We start from the raw sequence: 22,564 nt of genomic DNA on the forward strand, positions 1-22,564 counted from the left end.
TTGAAATGTCTCAGTGCGATTGGTACAATGGTCCCATTCTCTCAGAAATAGACATAATCAGAACAATAAATATATAACTTCAGGCATCTTTTGATCCACTGTGAGGGGTGTGACACTAAGTGTGAATGCCTTTTGTTATACATTCACACCCCCTTCCTTGAGGGAATTCTTGGATTATTTAAGGTAAGGACTAAGAAAAGCTCAGGGTGATTCTGCCTAACCAGATCAGCCCATAACATGGGGTCTGCCCCATGTTATGTATATTTCAAAGTCAGGTATGCATCTTTTTCATCTTGGATTTATCTTTGATAATTTGATGTTTTGTATTGATCATTTATGAATTGACTGATTGAATTGGCATAATACATTTACCTGACTAATAAATTGTAATGTTTGACCATATTTTGCTCACTCTGTAATTATTAATTCAAGTAGATTACACTGTATCCTTGTTTCCGCACGTCTTGCGTCAGGTCAGTAGACGGACTAAAATCCAATTGAGATGGAGCATTGGCACACTAATTGTGTTTTAGCGATCCGGCTGACTCTTGATATTGATTCATGTGTACTTAGGTGGAAAGGGCGATAACTTCCGTCTAGGTCAACAAGGTGTTGCACGACTAACCTAGATTGGGTACCCGACCTTTGTTTGAAGGTAATATTATTCTAAATTAAGTTCATATGGGAAACCATGGGCTTGGTGAAAACCAAAGTTACTATAGAGTCCAGTAGTCGGGTACATTTATATTAATGCCCTAACCTCTAATTAGAAATGATGATTGTCTTAACTCAAAGGTGTACATCTAAGCGGGACTAACTAAAGTATTTTAGAACGAGCGCGCTGGTAGCGGCCATCTAAAGTAGTAGTCAATTTACCTCTGTTTAATATTCAAGACTGACCGGAGTGTGACCGTGAGGGACGCCTTCGGCCGAGGCGATTTCTCTGAGCGACATGAGCACCCGAATGAACGGATGTAATAGTTACTAGTGAAGACAAACGGTTCAAACATTTATCTAAATTACATATTGATATAATCTTCTTAATGTTTTATAATTGGAGTCAGATAAAACGAGGATAAATATATTAATATTCTAAACCACCTCATATTAAAATTGGAGTCAGATATGAGTTAAGTTTAATATAAATCAACATTGTGCACTGGAAAGACCGAACATGCAGTGAACCTTCATCCACCAGTGGACACCGGCATTGGGCCAACTGGGTGGACCTTACATGAACATCCTCTCATTCGATATTCATCTGCTTTTTTTGCTCGCACGAACACAATTATTCTTGTCAGTGGTGCTGCATCTCTATTCTAACATTGCATTTGCAATCATATTGGGTCTTTTTTATTGTCTCTGCTTTTAAGAAAACTACAACTTTTATTATTTTCAACCAGCCAAAGTGTTGGCGGTGTCTGTCTAACCCGCCAGAGCTGAAATCTACCCACATTTGGCAGGTTGGCGTGTGTTAATGTCAGGCCCTGGTTGTAAGTAACTGTAAGTAGATTACCTTAAAATGAAAAGTAATCCCTTACTTAACTTTTTTTGTGGATACTACTTTGTAACTATTCACACCAACATCGGTCGACAATCTTTTCATTTACTAAGTAAAAATCACAGTGTGATATTGATCATTAATTATTTCTTTACAGATAAATAGTAGACACAAATAAACGATGGAAAATGAAAGAATAAAACCTATTAAATCTGTAGTATCAATGCTATTGAAAAGGAAAAATGAGAAAATGAATGGTATTGAACTCTGCATGGTTAGTTCACTTGTTCAAACACACTTTATGTATTTCAGGAATGCCCGATTAATAGAACGCATGTAAAAAAATGTATCTTTTGTATGATTGTAATTATGCTGCAATTCTATGACATAAAAAGTCACTTTCTAGACATACTTTGTAATGTTTTTGTCTCCCAAGAATCTAAAAATTGCCGGTATAAACTCACTTTAATTCTTTCTCACACACACACACACACACACACACACACACACACACACACACACACACACAGCTTTTGAGCGTTGCATGTAAGTGCATCTATGTCTCACAAATCAGGTTTTTTTCCATGTCAGATTGAGAGACACTGCAACAAGCATTGAAGTGAATGATGTGGAATAAATGAAAGAAGCAGGACACACGCATATATACACACACTTGCCCGTACGCACACACTTTCTAAATCAGCCCTGACAGCAGCAATAGAGCAGAAGTGACAGTGGCCAGTTTTCCCAACCACATCCACCACCGTTATTGATCCATAATCCGCCTTCACATAAAACACCCAATTTCATATAATGCCTATAATAACAGCGCATTCAGACTCAAGTAGCCGTCAGAAAAGAGGGGCGTCGTGTCTGATGCCGAGAGAGAGAGAGGGAGAGAGAGAAAACCTTGCATCACAGAAAAGCAAAATATTAAATGCATTTCAATTTTTACACTTGTTTTCAATTTGTTGAATTTTTGTGGAGCACATATAGGGAGAATAGGGAGTCCAGAGGACCCATTATAATCATTTGCTTTTAATACAATGCATTATTTTTTTTGCAGTAATTGTACAGAAACCAGCCATACATTTATATTATAGATTACATAGTAGGGCTGCACGATTTGGAGAATAAATCTAATTGCGATTTATCCGATCAAAATTGCGATTCACTATAATTTCATAAAAGAGCTGCAGGTTTGATGTGGTGGTTTTATCACAAGTATAATCACAAAGTACGCTACACTACAGTTGAAGTCAGAATTATTGGCCGCCCTGAATTATTAGCCCACCTGTTTATTTTTTCCCCAATTTCTGTTTAATGGAGAGCAGATTTTTAAAACACATTTCTAAACATAATAGTTTTAGTAACTCATTTCTAATAATTGATTTTTTTTATCTTTGCCATGATGACAGTAAATAATATTTGATTAGATATTTTTCAAGACACTTCTATACAGCTTAAAGTGACATTTAACTAGGTTAATTAGGTTAACTAGGCAAGTTAGGGTAATTAGGAAAGCTATTGTATAATGATGTGTAGAGTATAAGAAAAATATAGCTTATAGAGGCTAATAATTTCGACCCTAAAATGGTATTAAAAAATAACTGATTTTATTCTAGCTGAAATAAATCAAATGAGACTTTCTCCAAAAGAAAAAATATTATCAGACATACTGTCAAAATTTCCTTGCTCTGTTAAACATCATTTAATAAATATTTAAAAAAGAAAAAAAAAACTAAGTGGGCTAATAATTTTGGCTTTAACTATATACTTCTTTTTATTTAAAACCATTTTGTTCCAATAAAGTTCAGTTGTCATGACAAATAAAAAAATAACTACAGTATTTTATATTCAATTAAATAAATTATAAAAAAATCTTAAATATTAATTTATACACTGTAAAACCCAACAGTCAACTTTATCAAATGAAATGAGTGTAGTTAACTCAAAATTGACTGAAAGTTAATTCTACTCATTTGAAAAGAGTTTTGAGCTCAGTGTTGAATGTAATGTGTTAATAAATACCTCATTACTTCAACTTAAATGGAGTAAGTTCACAGTACTCATATAGATTGATTTTTTTTAACTTAAATGGTTTGTAGCGATTGGTTTCAATTCAATTCAATTCAGCTTTATTTGTATAGCGCTTTTACAATGTAGATTGTGTCAAAGCAGCTTCGCATAAATGGTCACAGTAACTGGATCAGGGTAGTTCAGTTTTTAGTGTTTAGGTTCAGTTCAGTTCAGTTTAGCTCAGTTCAGTGTGGTTTGAAGTCACTATTGAGAGTCCAAACACTGAAGAGCAAATTCATTGATGCGTAGCTTTACAGATCCTGAACCATACAAGCCAGTGGCGACAGCGGAGAGGGGAAAAAAAACTTCACCAATAGGAGAGTGAAGAAAAACAAACCTTGATAGGACCAGACTCAGTTCGGCACGTCCATTTTAATTTCTCCGCTGGCCAAAAGTCTTGTGCAGAGCTGCAGTCTCAGCGGTGGAGGCTGGAATTGAATTGAATTGAATTAAATGGTTTGTTGCAATCGATCTTCTCAAAAGGTTTAAGTTTTTAGGGTTTTACAGTGTATAAGCTTTCCTTTGACATGCTTCACAGCTCAATAATTCTTATATTTGAATTGAATTGAATGTTTAAATGCTTAGTATTACATATAGTATCATTAGAAACTATCGTGAACTTATAGTAATTATTACCATAGTATACTTTAGCCTTTACTACAGTAAACTTTTTATATATAAATATAAAATAAAAAAGTACCACAACAAATTAATTTGATTTAACTATTGTGTAGTTCAAAAACATTATAGTACTTACTCTAAATTACTTAAGTATTTTTAAGCACATTATCAGAATTAACGTTATTGCATCGTAACATGTACTTCTCGAGGTATGATCATGAAGAATCCAGGTTCAGATATAACTCCTCACCCTCGGTCTTCTTTCCATCAAGCAAATTTCTTGTGTTAGCCTAATTGGTTGGCGACGTCACTGACCAGAGCGAATGGTGGCAGTAACGCACCAAAAAGTTTGTTGTCGACCACCGTAAAACAGAAAGAAGAAATCACCATTCTCACCATCATATGGATTTGCTTTCATCAGCTAGACACCGATTATTATTTATTAAAAATAAATAAATAAATAAATAAATAATAATAGTAAATAATAAAAAATGCTTCCTCCAATAATTGTACAGATGGTGAAAGATTTCCTTTCTACAGCTGGTTTATTCTATTTTTTTTCTGAATGAAGGTGTATAGATTGGTATTATGTTTGTACAAAGCTCAGTAAGTGTGTGTCCATGTGTGTATCAGTGTATGTTTAGTATCAATAACATGCAATTGGATTTATTTGGGAGGAAAGGCTTTGTGTTCTTCTGACACACACACACACACACACACACACACACACACACACACACACACACACACACACACACACACACACACACACACACACACACACACACAAACACACACACACACACACACACACACACACACACACACTAGATCAGTGTCTTTCTCTTATCATAGCCACACAAGGCTCTCATTAGCAGTGTGTCCTGACTGTGAGCGTCTATAGGACATTGTGTTTTATCAGATGAGCTTAAATACTGTTGACAGCTGCCATAATGAAGACTCTGCTGTAACTCCACAATCCAGATAGATTGATGACTGGTATGATGGAAAAATCGTCTCGAGATGCGATTATTGCATTTGACTGACATCTTAAAACCCAAAATGAAAATTTCCTATAATTCTTAATCTTAATTTTGGAATTTGGCTGCTAAAATGGCCTGAAAATAAACAACAAAACTGACAAAAATGATACAGCAACACAGCAAACATAAATAAATTCAAATTAAAGGCAAACAGAAGCAGAATCTACTTGTATAGCACCAACACTTCTATGTCAGGATCATGACTGATCTATAAATATTTTGAGATTCAGGTTTCTTCTTCATGTCTCTGTGTAGGTAATTAAGTAGGTATTTATCTAAAACTTATAAAGATTTTTTAAATGCCTGGAGCATTTTTTTTGTCAGGCAAAAAAATAGGAGTGTTTATATATTGATTAATTATTTAATTTATTTATTTGGTTTATTAATTAATTCATCATTTTAATTATTATTATTAATACTTTATTTACTTTTTATTGAATTTATTTATTTACATTAATGTAATAAATATATTAATTAATTTAAAAATGAACGAATACATAAATAATTTATTCATGTATTCGTTCATTTTTAAATTAATACATTTTTAAATGTTTCCATTTATTTAAATTTTTTTATTGTTTTATTTCTTTACTTGATGAATTTATTGAATTTATTTATGTTTTTGTATTTAAATTATTTGATTTAATTATTTATTTTATTTATTTATTCATAATTTTTTTTAATTATTGATTTAGGTAATTTTTTATTATTATTTGTTTTTATTCAATTTTAAATAAATTAATTTATTGATCATTTTATTTATTTGTTGATTTATTTTACATTTTTTATTATTGTTTTATTTTTACATTTTTTAAATGTATGTGTTTATTGAATTTATTTTATTCATTGATTTTACTTTATTTAAATTAATTAATTTATTCATTCATTTTTTATTCATTAATTTATTATTTTTTGTACATGTTTTACATTTATTTATTGAATTAATTAATTTATTTATTATTGCAATTTAAAAGTAAATGTTGTATTTAAATCTAAATGTTTACAATTTCTGTGAATTCTCAGCATCAATACTCCACATATCAGTGAAATGATACAATACAACTCATTTAAATGATAATCTGCAAATTAAAAATTTTTGATTATCTTACTATCATATTATTTTAAACATTTCTTATTATTATCAACACGTTGAATTGTGTTTCTGTTTTTATTATTTTATTCTATGAGCTTTTTTTATAGATGAAACAAGATTTGTTTAAAATAAAATAAACAGAATGCTTAGTATAGAAGAACTGAACAGCGTTTGCTTTCAACAGAAATTTGAAATGCAATGCAACAAAATAATTATAACCATTTAAAATTATAACCATTTAATGTCACTTTTAATCAATTGAATGCATCCCTGCTAAATAAAAGTATAGACTGAAATTCTAATAAAAAATGAGTCTTACAGACCTCAAAACAGTTGAACAGTACTGTATAAATCCATCCTACCATTTCTATCTTTAGAAACGTATAGTGTAAAAAGTGATATTCTTTATTTTCCCCCTACTAATCTGAATACTCTTAAATCAAACATTTTGGTAAGAAGCCAGTGATGCTGCTGTGCTTCAGCTGAACAATGGCTGCTTTTCCAGCAGACGGGCTGTGTGTGTGCATATATGTGTGAGTGTGTGTGTGTGTGTTCTTGGCATCGGTGTGCGGGTTGTCAGCCTGTTGTCATAAGGGAAGTCAAACACTGAATGCCAGAGAGTCTTTCTTCCGCACTGCTGCTTGCTCAGCTAACTCTACCTGACGCCAGCCTTGCTGCCACTCACACACTCTTCACCCGCTAAAACTTGGATTTCATGCCAAATTAGTGGATGGTGCGCTGGAGTTTTTCCCCCAGAAGCACTTTATTTTGAGATCCCTTTTAGACTTTCTATTGACTAGAAGTAACTTTGGAGCTTCCTGATAGTGGTATAAGTTGTATAGTATAAATAGACATTCTGCTTTATATCTACTAAAAATTTATTTTGATTGACCCTCGAAGTTGACATTCTACTGATTATCAACTTAAATGGGTCAAAAAAATGTTTTATGCCAAAAATCATTAAAATATAAAGTAAATATCTTCCATGAGGATATTTAGTAAGTTTCTTACTGTAAATATAGCAAAACAAAATTTAATGTAATATGCATTACTAAGAGCTTAATTTTGGCAATTTTAAAGGGTTTTAATTTCTAAATTATTTAAATTAATATTTAATAAATTTTCTTTTGTTTTACTTTATTTTATTTTATAAAATAAAGATATTGAACCCACAAATTCAATATCCTGTTTATTTTTTATTTTCTTAAACCCTCGAATTCCAGATTTTATTTATTTAAAAAAAAAATTTCTTAAACCCTCAAATTCCAGATTTTATTTATTTTTAATTTAATTTTATTTTCTAAAACACTCAATTTCAATATTTTATTTATTTATTTGTTTATTTATTTATTTATTTATTTATTTATTTATTTATTTTTATTTAATTTTATTGAACTCTCTAATTCTCTAATAAGATTTTATTTATTGTTTATTTTATTTATTTTCTTTCTTTAACTCTCAAATTCAAGATTTTATTTATTTTATGTTTTATTTAATTTTAATTTATTTTGTTAGACATATTTTATTTTTAAATTAATTAATTTTATCGAACCCTCAAACTCAAGATCTTATTTATTTTATTTTATTCAATCCACAAATTCCAAATTTTATTTTATTAAACACTCAAATCCAACATTTTATTTATTGTTATTTTATTTATTTATTTATTTATTTTATTTTCTTGAACCCTCAAATTCAACATTTTATTTTATTGAACCCTCAAATTCAAGATTTATTTTTTATTTTTTTAATTAATATGTATTACCCATAATCCACAGCCTTACTCAAATGATCGAGAGTGAACGATCAAATTCAGAGCAAATGATCCAGATTGTTCAACTGTTATTACATGTTACTCAATCAGAACTCACTTTCTGATCTTGAATGAGCCAGTACATAGACTTGGGATGCGGGATTTGATAAATTATCAGTGCTGCAGTTCAGGTTTATCAGCAGTGACTGTGGAAACCCTTTAGACTATATGAGCCAATGATAAATGCATAACTAAACATTTGAAGAGGTGGAATTAAATGTTGTGTTCTAATCTTCATATAGTTTATGTGCAATGATGCTAATGTAAAATTGATGAAGACTAGCTTAATCACCTTTTTATGCTTTATAACCAGTTCTTTGATCCAGAATAAAACCGCCTCAAAGAAACAAAATAATCAGCTTTCCCCTATTTGTCCAAGGCTGTGGAGGAAAGCTAATAATGTTCACTTTCGTCCACAAAGTGATCGTTTCACATCATAAGACATCAGTGTATTGTCAGGAGACATGGATATTAATTTTGCGTTCCCTGATATGCATTTTTCTGAATCTCACGCTAATACTAACCATTGACTATAAATCACCAAGAACCCCTGTTTCAGCTAGAGATGTACTTTAATGTTCTGCTGAGAAAACTCATCTACTGTACATCTTTGATGAGATCTGCATATTTATTTGTTCAGAAAAAAAACACATCTCTCATAAACATGATTTCAAAATTAGGAAGTAGCAAAATTGTATTTTATTCAATTTGTCCATTAACTTCAAGATTTTATTTTATTTTGTTTTATTTTATTTTATTGAACCCTCAAATGCAAAAATTTATTTTATTTTATTTGACCCTCAAATTCAATATTTTATTTTATTTTATTTTATTCAACCTTCAAATTCAAGATTTTATTTTTATTTTTATTTTTATTTTATTTTATTTTATTTTATGTTATTTTATTTTATTAAACCCTCAATATCCAAGATTTAATTTAATTTAATTTTGTTTTATTTTATTGAACCCTCAAATTTAAGATTTAATTTAATTTAATTTAATTTAATTTAATTTAATTTAATTTAATTTAATTTAATTTAATTTAATTTAATTTAATTTAATTTAATTTTTATTTTATTTTATTTTATTTTATTTTATTTTATTTTATTTTATTATTTTTTCAAACTTCATATTCCAAGTTTTCAAATGGTTGCATGTCTGCCAAATATTGTCCCCCCAAACCATGCATACATTTATTCAGCATTCAGGTGGTGTACAAAAAAATGGACAGTTACGACTGATTTTGTGTAGAGTTACTTATCGTCAGCTGTAGAAAGATAGTTCACCCAAAATTGATGCTGTTGATTTACTCCATTCACAGTGTATGAAATTTGATTCTCCAGTATAGAACAGCAAAGAAGATTTATAATTTGTTTAGGTTCATAAAAGATTTCAAAACAGAGGAAGTAACAACATGAAATTTCACTAGATTATAGTGATACATCATGTTCTACCAACACATGACGAGATGCTGTGACGCGGTAACGTTATCTCATGCAATTTTTTTATTTAGCAGCTAATGCATAATAATTTGTACAATCTCATATGTACATTTTAGGAGTTTAGTAGTTTTAGGCGTGGAGTTTAATGTTATACCTGCTTTTAAAAAATCATACATTTTCATATGACTGAACTCGAACGAATCAGCCACTAAACTGAACAAAATGTAAAATAATTTACGTTTTTGTTGTTGTTGTTGTTGTTTTTTTTTACATTTTGAAAATGTCTTTATTCAAGTAACAGGGCAACGATTGAAAAAAAAAATTATTGGTAATATATTAAATTTTATTACAGCAATGAAGTAGGGAGGAAATTCCAACATTCCACATCTTCCCTAATCTTTTTGATAAGTGTAGGGTAGTTTGTGGAAAATATCTCTTTGAGAAACATTCATTTGTGTTAAGCTTACTGTTAGGTTTATGCACTTCTGCATAATTGTTATCCAGCTATTATTCCTCTCTTATTTTAGAAATAATTTACAGTTATGGGTGGGTTAAGGGTGGGAAATAGGTATGGGTTTCATTTTCGAACAAAAATGAGGATCCAGGATCAAAATAGATGCTGATCCTGGATCACATTGTACTTGGCAAAATCCTGACATTATTATTATATAATATTATTATATTATTATATATAATTATTTTTTATTTTCTCGACAATTTATTTCAAGATGTATGGGATACTTGTTTTTTTTTAGTTCATTTAAATCTGTCAAGTAAAAAAATCCAATTCAGTTCCACGTTAAAAGGAGTTTTAGTCCTAACCATTTTGCGAAAACTTTTATTGGTAACAAGCTAAATTTTTATTTGTGACGTCATAGCAGAACAACAGCATAAGCTACTATGACAGGGGTGGCCAACCCTGTTCCTGGAGAGCCACCAGCCTGCAGATTTCAGTTGCTACCCATATCAAACACACCTGAACCAATTAATTAGGACCTGAACACCACAGGTGTTACAGACAGGTGTGTTTGATATGGGCAACTGAAATTGGCAGGAAGGTGACTCTCCAGGAACAGGGTTGGCCACCCCTCTACTATGACAATGATCACCTCAGGTACTGATTATGTGCTGTATTCAGTCTTTTAATGCCACCAATGTGAATTTGAATATTTTTTTGCCTCACATTTACTACTGAAAGCAGCAGCAGACAGTTCACCTCAGATCTCGAAAATAAAATAACAAACATTTTGAAAATAAAAATAAGAATGATGCAACTCAGTAGCCCATTAATAATGTTTAAGAGATTTATTATGTATTAATTACAGTAAAAACCTTATTATTTCATGGGGAGTGTCGAGTTACTGGTATTTAAATGTTTCTGTCGTGTCATGACGTGTTTGGTCTGGACAGCCAAATTGCTTGTCACTTGAATTTTGTTGCATCACATATTGTTAGGACACGATGTGAAACTACAGTGTAATTTTTTTTTCCAAGCTGTAAATGAAACTGTGATTATTTAATTATATTTTTATACTTCAGAATTGTTGCTTTTTATTAACTGTTTGTCAAATTTAATGGCAGTTTCAAAGTGAGAATTCTTCCTAAGTGTAATATATACAAAACTCAGTAGCTCACATCTTGTATGAACCATTTTTACAGTATGAGATTTTTATAGAAGTTTTTCAGCTTTTTTTCTCTTTACATGTAAAACAAAAAGTCTGTAAAATGTGCTCTTTTGTCTTCTGCACAAGTCAGTCATATAAGTTTTGAACATTAGGGCAATTAAATAACGACAGGATTCTCATTTTTTGCTTTTAGTCACACAATTGGACAGTAATACATTTGTTCATGAAATGCATTTACTTTCCTCTAAGCTCTTTATTTTTTCCACTGCTCGTTTTTTGACTGAATGGCTCCATTTGCGAGTTTAGTGACTGGAGCATGAGCTGGCATAATATAATCGTGCCCCCTGTGGATATAGTTTGTTCAGAAGAGCCGATAACACGGGACATCCCTACCTCAGGTAATCATCCTCTCAGAAAGAGAAAAAGCAGCACTCAGAAAGAGAAATCCACCACTGCCTGCCATACAATTACTGCATTAATCATGTTATTCTATTGCCGAACCCCCTGAGAGAGATGAGGGGGGGTGAGAGATATTTCGTTAAAGATTTGCTTTTTCAGAGCATTTTCCAAATGGCTTGTTAAAACCAGGAGGTCACAGGGTCAGGACTCTTAATTACACTCCAACAGGGTAGAAATGGCCAGAAGAGAAGCGCTGGGGGAAAAAAAGAGTAGAAAAGAGGACGAATGCGAAATGATATTGCAGGAAATTACAGCTTTGGTAATATTGCAGAATCCCCCCTATTTCTCCATACAATGCAGATGAGCCCCACAATCAGGCCTGGCGAAGGTGTCAGTGCAGGTCCTTATTAATAACAATACAGGAGAAATGGCCTCTCATACAAAACACTCTCTCTGTGTGAGGGGGCAGAAGAATAGCAGAAGAGAAAAACAACAGAAGAGTCGCAGGAACGTAGATCTTTTCTTTTTCTTTTCAGTGTTACAAAAGCTTATAGATTTCAAGTTTATATATATATATATATATATATATATATATATATATATATATATATATATATATATATATAAACTCTGCTAAACATTATTTAGAAAATATTTACAAAAAATATTATTATTATTATTATTAAATATTATAATTTATATATACTTAAAATATTCAATATTTTCTAAATAATGTTTAGCAGAGCAAGGAAATTTTCACAGTATGTCTGATAATATTGTTTCTTCTGGAGAACATATTCATATAAACATATAAACATAAACAACATAACATATAAACATAAACAATATTTAAAAAAGAAAAAAACATTCAACGGGGGGCTAATAATTCTGACTTCAACTGTATACATGCAAACACCCACATACACGCGCACATAAATATAAACTCGATCCGTGCATATACTCTATCCTCACATAAACACCTTAATTAACACTCACATACACATAAACTCGCTGCATGATGGCATATAGCACTCACACAAACTTACTAAATAAGATTCACAAACTATTTATATTCAAATGTGTACACTTAAATACTAAAACTGTATTTTCTTGTGCTTTCTTATCACAGTTTTTACAGCAGTGGACACCATTTTTTAGACTTATAAAAATGTTAAAATTTTAGACTTATACAGGGCTAAATGCCCATTTCAAATATCCCAATTGGAATAGATTTTCACTTGCCCTATCAAAAATGATTATAATTGAATAATACAATAAAAATCCTCGGCAGTAAATACATGAAGAACTTTTAAACAAATGTTATTGTAAGAAAACTAACATGCTATTTTTAAATAAAAAGTTAAAAGTTTTATTGAGTTGGATTGTTGGAGATTGTATGGGTGTTAATGCCCAAATTGGGTAGCTATACATGAACAAAGGAAAATTAAGACCTGTCAAAAAAGATTTTAGACTCACATCCCAATGTTTCAGTAGATTTAAGAATTTTTAGGGTAGAAAATTTAGTTTTTAAGATTTTTAAGGCTTTTTAAGACACCCTCAATAATTCAACAAGCTGTCCTCAATTATTTCTAATGCTGAAATCTCTGTTGTTTTATCAGAAAAGAGATCTGTCAAAAACTAATTGGTAATCAATGAGACAATCACCATGTGTTTGACGTAAAAAAAAATCTTAATTACAAATAGCTGATATTAGTGTCAGACAGGGTCAGCAGGCCCTCAAACACATCTCTTCGCACTCTCCCCCTGTTGCTCGCTCTCCTCTGCTGATGTTTTCAGACATATTAAAACGGCATCAGTAAATCTGCCGAACGGCCACCCTCGATCCTGTCGACATCGAGAGTCGTTTCATCACCTCGCCTGTAATGAAACGACGGGCCGATGGAATCCGCTCAGCATGGCATTAATCAGAGCTTTCCTACTCCATGTGAAATATCAGACCTCTCCTGACAAAGGCCCCCCTCTGCATGAACAAGCCGATCATTATCTGCTCCTGTAGGAAATTAAATATGGGGCCCTTCGTCTGTAATATGCGGATATGCAGATTGGCAGACGGAATGGAGGGACGAAACTGGCCAACGCCACGGCGACTTGATTAATATGCGCGGTATGAATACAAAATCAGACAGCATGTCTCATGTTGTTGGGGGGTGGAGGGGGGTGGCGAGACGACGACACCCACATTAAAATGTCAGCAGTGTGGCCGCACTCACATGCTGATTCGCATGGAGAAGCTAAAAGATTGCCTTTAAAAAGGGCACACGGGGGGTGATTAAAACAGCCTTGTTTGCTTGTTTTAAGATGACAGCTTGTGTTTGGGGTCATGGGGAGATGATTTAACCCCTCTTTTGTCTTCAGGTTAGTTTTGACCAGTGCTCTGAATTTAACTTTGCTGGTGTTTGGAAAGCAAGGCTTTGTGGCAATGTAAAAACCAAAATAAACACAATAAAATCAAACTCTGAGTTGGTAACAAATTACAATAAACTTTTACATGAATTAATGGATTCAATAATAATGAGTAATAATTAGAAAATCATCACAAGTCAAGTATACAATGCTTATTTCGCTCGCGCACATTGTTATCCTTTAGGTCAAGGGTGTCCAAACTCCTGGCGGGGCAGGGTCCTGTGAAGTTTAGTACCAACCCCAATCAGACACACCGGGGCTAGCTAATCAAGCTCTTACTAAGCTTTCTAGAAACATCCTTGCAGTTGTGTTGAGGCAAGTTGGAGCTAAAATCTGCAGGACACCGGCCCTCCGCGACCGAGTTTGGACACCCCTGCTTTAGGTGAACAATCAATTTGTGCAAGTTATTTTGCTGAAAAAAAACACGTTTTTGGTAGTATTCAATCAAGAAACTAACCATTTGCTTCTGTGTTTGGAGTGGCGCTCCTCTGCGGATGTCAGTTTGATGGCTAGATTGTTTTGACGGAATGATTAAGAAATAAATAAAGCTCCACCCCTACTCAATATTCCGTTTCAGTTGGAAGTACATAAACATACTACAATAACAGTCCCAGCAACTTCTAGTTTGTATTGGCTTTTTTCATGGTGCGTTCACACCAGACGCTGATGAAGCGTCAAGCGCGAGTGATTTACATGCGTTTTACAGTGATTTACAAATGTCAATGCAAAGATGTGATTAGATCTCCTGCAGTGCAATTTATGCGAATGAGGAGGCACGAATGAAGCAATTGAGTCGGAGTTGGTAATTGCTTGATTTGCTTAAGCGGACATTTGCAGCGCAACAACCAATCAGGAGCTTGCTCAAGTGTGGGCGTGATTATGACATAGCGACTGTTGTTAGTGTCCCAAGTGGAAATCCTCTTGCCAACACCGGACAACCGCTCACCAAACTGGGCTCAGCTCAGTCAGAAGTATTTTTAGATATTTGAACTAGAAACAACACAAAGACTCTATTTGAACAGTATATGTGCAGTATCTAAAGTGCAAAAACATTAAGGGCGTGTCCGAATCCACTTTTGCTATTTTAAGGATGGAAAAATAAGGTTTGCGCCGCAGTGCATGGTCTAACAGGGTTGTGCTTATTCTCTCAAAGAGTTCTGGATGTGTTCTGAGCATAACGTACATTAAACCAACCAGTCTCATCTCCCTTTTGCTTTAAGAGTCAATTGTGCCTCGCCATGACGCATTTGCTATAGTATTTACATAGCGGAGGTTTGTAAGTGGAAAAACTGAATCCTTTATTAGCGAGAAAACAAACGATAAAGTTTAGAGTTAAACAAACCATCTGCAGAGAAGAAAAAGAACGAGCCTCCTTCATTTGGCCTGTTTACTTTCTCTTTACTTTACTTTTGTGGATAAGGAAACGGTGTTGTGGGCATTCCAAGACATCAATTCGCCTACATATTTATTCTCGATTGTTAAGCGCAAACATTTGTTTCAAAACTCAAATTCATTTCCAGCAAACGAATAAATGAACAATAATAACGAAGTATGGTCAAAAAATGTTGTTATATCCAAACACACGTCCTGTTCTTATGCCCCATATGGTGATACAGACGTCTTCAAAACCTGACAGGTGGACAAATCTAAAATTGTTTTTATTAATACAAATATAAATATGCCTATAAGAAATAATACTGCTAATAATATAGCATTATACAAAAGCAAACTGTCATGAATAAGGCTAAAATAACCCCTCGACGTGAAGAAGACATGGAAGCAGCGGTTTTTATACTTACAGTATGTAGAAAATAATAATCTTGTAATATTTTTATTCTTTAATCCTTTGTTATTTGTAAAAATATTTGTGTATTGTGGCACATCCTGTGTGCATTAAGCACTGTGTTTGTGCTTAAGGCGACCAACTATCGTGCTCTGCGCTGGACTTTAGACCAGCTTTCATTTGGTTAATTACGCAGTATATTTCAGTTCCTCGAAATAGCAACATGCTAGCAATGCGTCTTAACACACCTCCTTTCTAGACTGGAACACCCATGTGTCCACAAAGCGGTGTAAAAGGAATTGCTATTTAAATAACGTGGTGCAAAATGTGAATATTAGGGTTGCGCTGGTCTGAAAATAGCAACAAACCGCGTCAAACAGATCTTTTGCCCTATTGCGCCAGGTGTATGATAGGGCGTGTGATAAATATATATAGCAGAGCAAGAAAATTTTCACAGTATGTCTGATAATATTTTTTCCTCTTGAGAAAGTCTTATTTGTTTTAATTTGGCTAGAATAAAAGTTTTTTTTTTTTTTTAAACACCATTTTAAGCTCAAAATTATTAGCTCCTTTAGCCAATTTTTTTGGTAGTCTACAGAACAAACCATCGTTATACAATAACTTGCCTAATTAACCTAACCTAATTAACCTAGTTAAGCCTTTTAATGTCACTTTAAGCTGTAAAAAAGCGTCTTGTAAAATTAACTAGTCAAATATTATACACTGTCATCATGACATAAAATAAATCAATTATTAGAAATGAGTTGCTAAAACTTTTATGTTCATAAATGTGCTGAAACAATTTTCCATCTGTTTAACGGAAATTGGGGAAAATAATAAACGGGCGCTAATATATCAGGGGGGCTAATAATTCTGACTTCAACTGTATGTGCAAGTTTCATACTTGTTTTGAACAGTCAACAGTATAGGTTTAAATGCGTAGGTGTATATGCATGTGTTGATAAGCGAAGTTTGATTAAGTCCTACATGGCACCTTATAGCCATCTGTGTTTGCTTGCATTTCTTCTGATATTGCTGGTTTCGGTGTTGCAGAGGTGAATGGTGGTGATGGTGAGGCGACAGGTTGGCTTAAACTTTTATGATGCCTCATCTTCTGACTCTCAGTATGTTCTATTGGGTGGAACAGATTCAATGTGTTCCCGCTGCTAGTCGGCATCACTCTCCCTCACATCTTGCCGAGCACCGAAACTAGAAGTTTATCGGAACTTAAAAAGCCGAACCACTTCCACACCACTGCATTCGTCTTTCCTCTCTCATCAACTAATTTGTCTGCATTCTTGCTCGTGGAAGCTTGTTCATTCACATGTGCTCAGGGCACTCACTTTGTAGCTAAAACTTTCTGCGAAGGAGCTTAACCAACTGCTGAGAGCTGGCAGCGTGTCTGTGATGTACGTCATCACGCAAGTGACATCATGTCTTTCTGGCGGCTGAGCAGTGAAAGTCATTCAGTGACAAATGGTACAATATATCTTATACATATAATAATGCATACAGTTGAAGTCAGAATTATTAGACCCCATTTGATTTTTTTTTCTTCTTTTAAATATTTCCCAAATGATGTTTAACAGAGCAAGAGAATTTTCACAGTATGTCTGAAAATATTTGTTTGTATTTGTTATTTGTTTTATTTCGGCTAGAATAAAAGAAGTTTTAAAATTTTCAAAACCTATTTTAAGGTCAAAATTATTAGCCCCTTTAAGCTATGTATTTTTCTCGATAGTCTACAAAACAAACCATTGTTATACAATAACCTGTCTAGTTAACCTAATTAACCTAGTTAAGCCTTTAAATGTCACTTTAAGCTGTATAAAGTGTCTTGAAAATTTTTTGTTCATTTAAATGATCATTCCTTTTGTTTTATGTGCACACACAAGTATTTTCATAACTTGATAATAGTCCGATTGAATCACCTAAGACATATACTTGTTTTTAGAGTGTTTTCTAGGGATGTAACGGTATTGTAAATACCGTCATACCGCAATATTAATTTTTTTCGATATTACCGAAGTCGCATGACTCGGTAAAACTATAGGTCTTCTGAGAAAATTTGCTCAGGCGAATGAAGCGAACGGGAGGTAGCGAAAACTACAATCCCCATCATCCCTTGCGGTCTGTTGTCGCTACAGATCCAGTAATGCGGAAATGGAGTGTGCTGCTAGAAGCGGGGATCAAAAAGAGCTGTAAAACTCTAAGGCCCCTTTTACAAGAGTGCATTTTAGTTTTAAAACGGCGTTGTAGAATGAAAACGATCCGCGTCCACACTCGCGTTTTACCCAGCGTTTCTGAACAGCTCTCCGTCCACACCAAAACGCTGAAAACGCACATCACGTGACCACACACACACTCTCGGGCAAGCGCTCCAGCATTTCTACCCAGATGAGAGCTCTGCTTGTCGGACTGCTCATCAAGCATCTCCCGCTGGATCTGATCTCGCTATATTTGCTAAACGTGATATTTCATTCATCTTGTTGTCTTTATCTAACGACATAGGCCAATTCCCTGACTTTGGTCATTGGAATCTATTAAGTTACTTGTTCACGGGTAACATGTTTTGGTTAAGCGCAAAGATAAGTTAATGATTAATCCAGGTACATTGACTGATCGCTTGCCTTTATTTCCTACAATGTATAAACTTATTGTATGTTATACTTTTATAATTATCGATTATTAAAACTGATATTCAGCCAAAGAGAGGGTGTGTTTCGTATTTTCACTGAAATTGAAAGGAGGCAGTTGTTATCGGCTCCGTTTTGTTATAAATATCCACACAGTGAAGATGACGCTCATATATGCAGCACGACGCCTCAACATTTCTGCTGTCTGTTAAGTTGCTAATATTAAAAAGAAAATAGGCAGTTCCTTATATCATGTTTACATTTTATTGATGAGAAAGTGAAACAACGTAGCCAGGGTGATGTGAATGAATTTATAAAGTACACTGTTCCCTTTGAACATTTACCCGTGTCCTCGGTATGTTTTCCATATCAAACTGAGAAGGGGGAGACTGCAGCCTTGATCAAACTTGCGAAGTCTTAACTTACAAGAAGAGGATGCAAGACTGAACTGTGTGTGGGCTACTTAATATTGAGGAAAAGCCCCAATCAGATAGGCGAACGTTTGCAGCCCCGCCTCCGTTTTCAGATGTCTCCGTCTTTCCCCATCCACACTGAGACGGAGCAGCAGCGTTTAAGAATGAAAACGGCCTCTCCAGCGTTTCCAAAAAGCTCCGTTTTCGGCGCTCAAGAAATAAGTCATATAAGTCATATCTCTCTTGTCCCAGAAACCTCAGTACCAAATGAGAGTTTTTTTTTCTGTTGCAGGGGACATTGTAAATGCCCAGAGATACCAGCTTTTACCAGATTATATTTATATGATAATTTTCCTTTAAACCCATCTCTATCTAAGTGAGTGAGTGATTAAATGTTGAATGTGATGAGTTTTCAACAATACTAAATTAAAAACTTAAATTTTTTTTTACATGGTTTAATATTTTTTGTTATTAAAATTGAAGTTCCTGTTTCAAAGCTTACAGATAGATGGCTAATTTGTATGTCATTGACACTTTTGGCACTTTTTTTGGAGTATTTTCATAAGTTTTGTTTTTTCCTGTAAATGATTCAATAAATACCGTACCGTGACATTGATACCGAGGTATTACCGTACCGTGAAATTCTGATACCGTTACATCCCTAGTGTTTTCTGATATTGCTCTGGACTTTGAACGAGCCATAATTAAAATAATAATAATTTTGGGGTGAACTAAGCCTTTAACAGCGAATAGTTTTTAAAAGATGCCCAAGAGGCAAATGAAATCTAAAGCAAAGACCATCCGCTTGTTAAGTGGTGACGCGTTCGTGACGTATGTAATACTGTTTCCGGGTCCAAGCCGCCATTCATTTGAGTGGAGAAATCATTCGTTTATGATCTTGTTTTATTCCTATCCTATATATAAAATCATAGTGTACACAACAATCTCTGGGCTTGCTGCATAACAAATACCAAACATTTAACAATTTATAAAAAAATTAATCACTTTCTGGCCATCAGACATTAGACATGGACATATATATTGCGATCATGATTTTCGATAGTATTAAATCACTTTGTAAACGTTTATTATTACCATTTCATGAGTCTCCCCATTCAGTTGAATAGAGCGCTTGGACCCGGAAGCCGCTTTGCGTGACGTCACACTTAACAGGCGGATAGAATACACAAGACGTGTCACTCGTATACTTTTAAATAGGGAAAAATGTAACTGTCAATATGGCGATTAAAGCTCCGCTATAGAATGACAATTCTCTGGTTTCTGTAGTTCGGCTATATACTGTAGGTATATTATACCTACTATACTTAGTTTCTACAGATTTTGTGTGATTAAAACATTTAGAACTGAAACTAAATAGACAGTTGTTGTTTAATTGTATTGGTTATTCGTATATGAAATGTAATCGTAAGCGTGGCAAGTAGTTGTGGGGAATTTGATGTTTCTATATTCAAACAATGCCCGAGCATACTGCTGTTTCAAAGATGGCCACCGAGTGAAATGACTTGCCTTAAAGGAACCTTGTCTTAATTTTTGTCTACTCTAGACATTACATAATTCCTATAGCAAACTAATTGTCCTGTAAAACTTCACAAATTTAGCAGGGCAAAATTATAAAGTTGCACTTAAAAAAATAAATAAAACACTGTGAGGAGAGCAATTATTTTTGTGCAGCTGAATTTCAGATGCTGTTGGATTGTACATGATTGCGTTTGTCCCTCAGAGGCCTGCTGTTGTGAGGACCTCCGAGGTGCCGCTGCTGTGCCGCTGTTTGACAAAAAAACAAACAAACCCAAATTCATTTAACATTGTAGTCATGCTAGATTTACATAACCTTCTCTTTACATCCAGAGAGGCCTCATCTAATTAAAATGTTCTGCAAATTGAGAGAGTTGTTTGTCAGCAGATTGCACTCTGGGGAGGAAAAGTTGTGATGTTTCTCTAACAGCTGAAATATGTTTTTCTGTGTTTTTTTTTCCAGTGTCTGCAGTTTCTGAAGGTCAAGGGCTCATCTTTTAGGACTAAAATTTAAAATAATGAACAATCAGATTTGCTATAATTCAAATTCTTTAAACATGATATAATTTAATTATATTATTTACTTAGCTTGAAAAATGGATTTCTTAGCCAATGACTAGTTTTTCAGAGTGATTTGGTGTTTCTGCATTGTCTATCTTCTTATTAATTGATTTTTTTTACAGTTTTAAAGGAAATTCTATAATTATTATTATTATCATTATTATTATTATTATTATTATTATTATTATTATTATTATTATTCATTTATACATTTTTTTTCGGTTTAGTCCTTTTGTTTTTCAGCACAACGGAATGAACTGCTAACTTATCCAGCATATTTTTTACAAACCAGAGACCTTCTTGCTGAGGCAACAGTGCTAACCACCGAGCCACCGTGCCGGCCTATTATTATTATTATTATTATTATTATTATTAATAGATTTCAGTCATAAATAGAAAACATATTACCAAAATAAAATTTTTACATGTTAATTATTCATGTCAACATCTGCTTTAGCTTTGACAAACACATTTGTCAGTCATATACCTTGCCCTGTACATGTGAATAACTGCTGCATAAATATGCTACACTAGTGTAGAAAAGTCTGGGGCCTTTAAATGTTTTGATATTTGAATGATTTGATCAATATTTCAGTGATTTTTACAAATTACCAATATTGAGACAAATTACCAATATTGACACACATTTTTGTGAAAAGACACATTTGTTGTATTCTGTGCTGAACACAAGGTTCAAGAGAAGAGAATTTGTTTCAAATAGACATAATTTTAACATTTTCAATGTTAAAATTGTTTATTTGAAATAAATTATACAATAACAATAGTTTGTTGTGTAGACTATCGAAAAAATATAGCTTAAAGTGGCTAATAATTTTGACTTTAAAATGTTTTTTTTTTTAATTAAAAACTGCCTTTATTCAAGCCAAAGTAAAACAAATAAGACTTTTTTCAGAAGAAACTATATTATCAGACATACTGTGAAAATTTCCTCGCTCTGTTAAACATCCTTTGGGAAATATTTTTTAAAAAAGCAAAAAAAATAAAAAATAAAAATAAAATAATAATATATATATATATATATATATATATATATATATATATATATATATATATATATATATATATATATATATATAAATTATATATAATTTATTATTAATAAATACAAATAATTATTTATTAATAAATAATAATTCTTACTTCAACCATATATGTGTATATTTTAAATTAAGTGTACCTTAAAACATTAAAGAAGAATACTGTACAAAACAGATGTCAGTCCAGCGTTGCCCATTGCTGACTGAATTGAATTTGAAGGAGCGCAGCTGTCATTGAAGCTGCTCAGAAGAATCTGTGTGAATGTTAATTGGTTTACATTATTGATCACATTGAAGAACTCTTACCATGAAAAGCCTCCGTTGCCACAGCAGCCATATTGTTAAGAGCCTTTAAAAAGCAGGATTTTCTGAACAGTGCTTGAACCAACAACTATTAAATTCAGATAAATCAAAAGATATCAAGTCATTTGAGAGTGCTTTAATACGTTTGCACAACTAATATAGTCACAGGATAAGTATGGACTACACACTAGCCTGTTTTCCGATGAGTGTCATTTTTTTTAGCCAGTGTCCAGC

General features: G+C 33.1%; 1 protein-coding gene across 18 annotated transcripts in view; it reads left to right on the top strand.

Annotated features, from left to right (window-relative positions):
• LOC147837491 (uncharacterized) overlaps window positions 1-22,564 on the top strand; it is a 238,757-nt gene that overhangs the window by 104,626 nt on the left and 111,567 nt on the right. The gene's annotated exons all lie outside the window — the stretch shown is intronic.

The sequence above is a fragment of the Danio rerio genome, chromosome 1 (assembly GCF_052040795.2).
Source record: "Danio rerio strain M-AB ecotype USA chromosome 1, GRCz13ab, whole genome shotgun sequence".
In the NCBI taxonomy this organism is placed as follows: domain Eukaryota; kingdom Metazoa; phylum Chordata; class Actinopteri; order Cypriniformes; family Danionidae; genus Danio; species Danio rerio.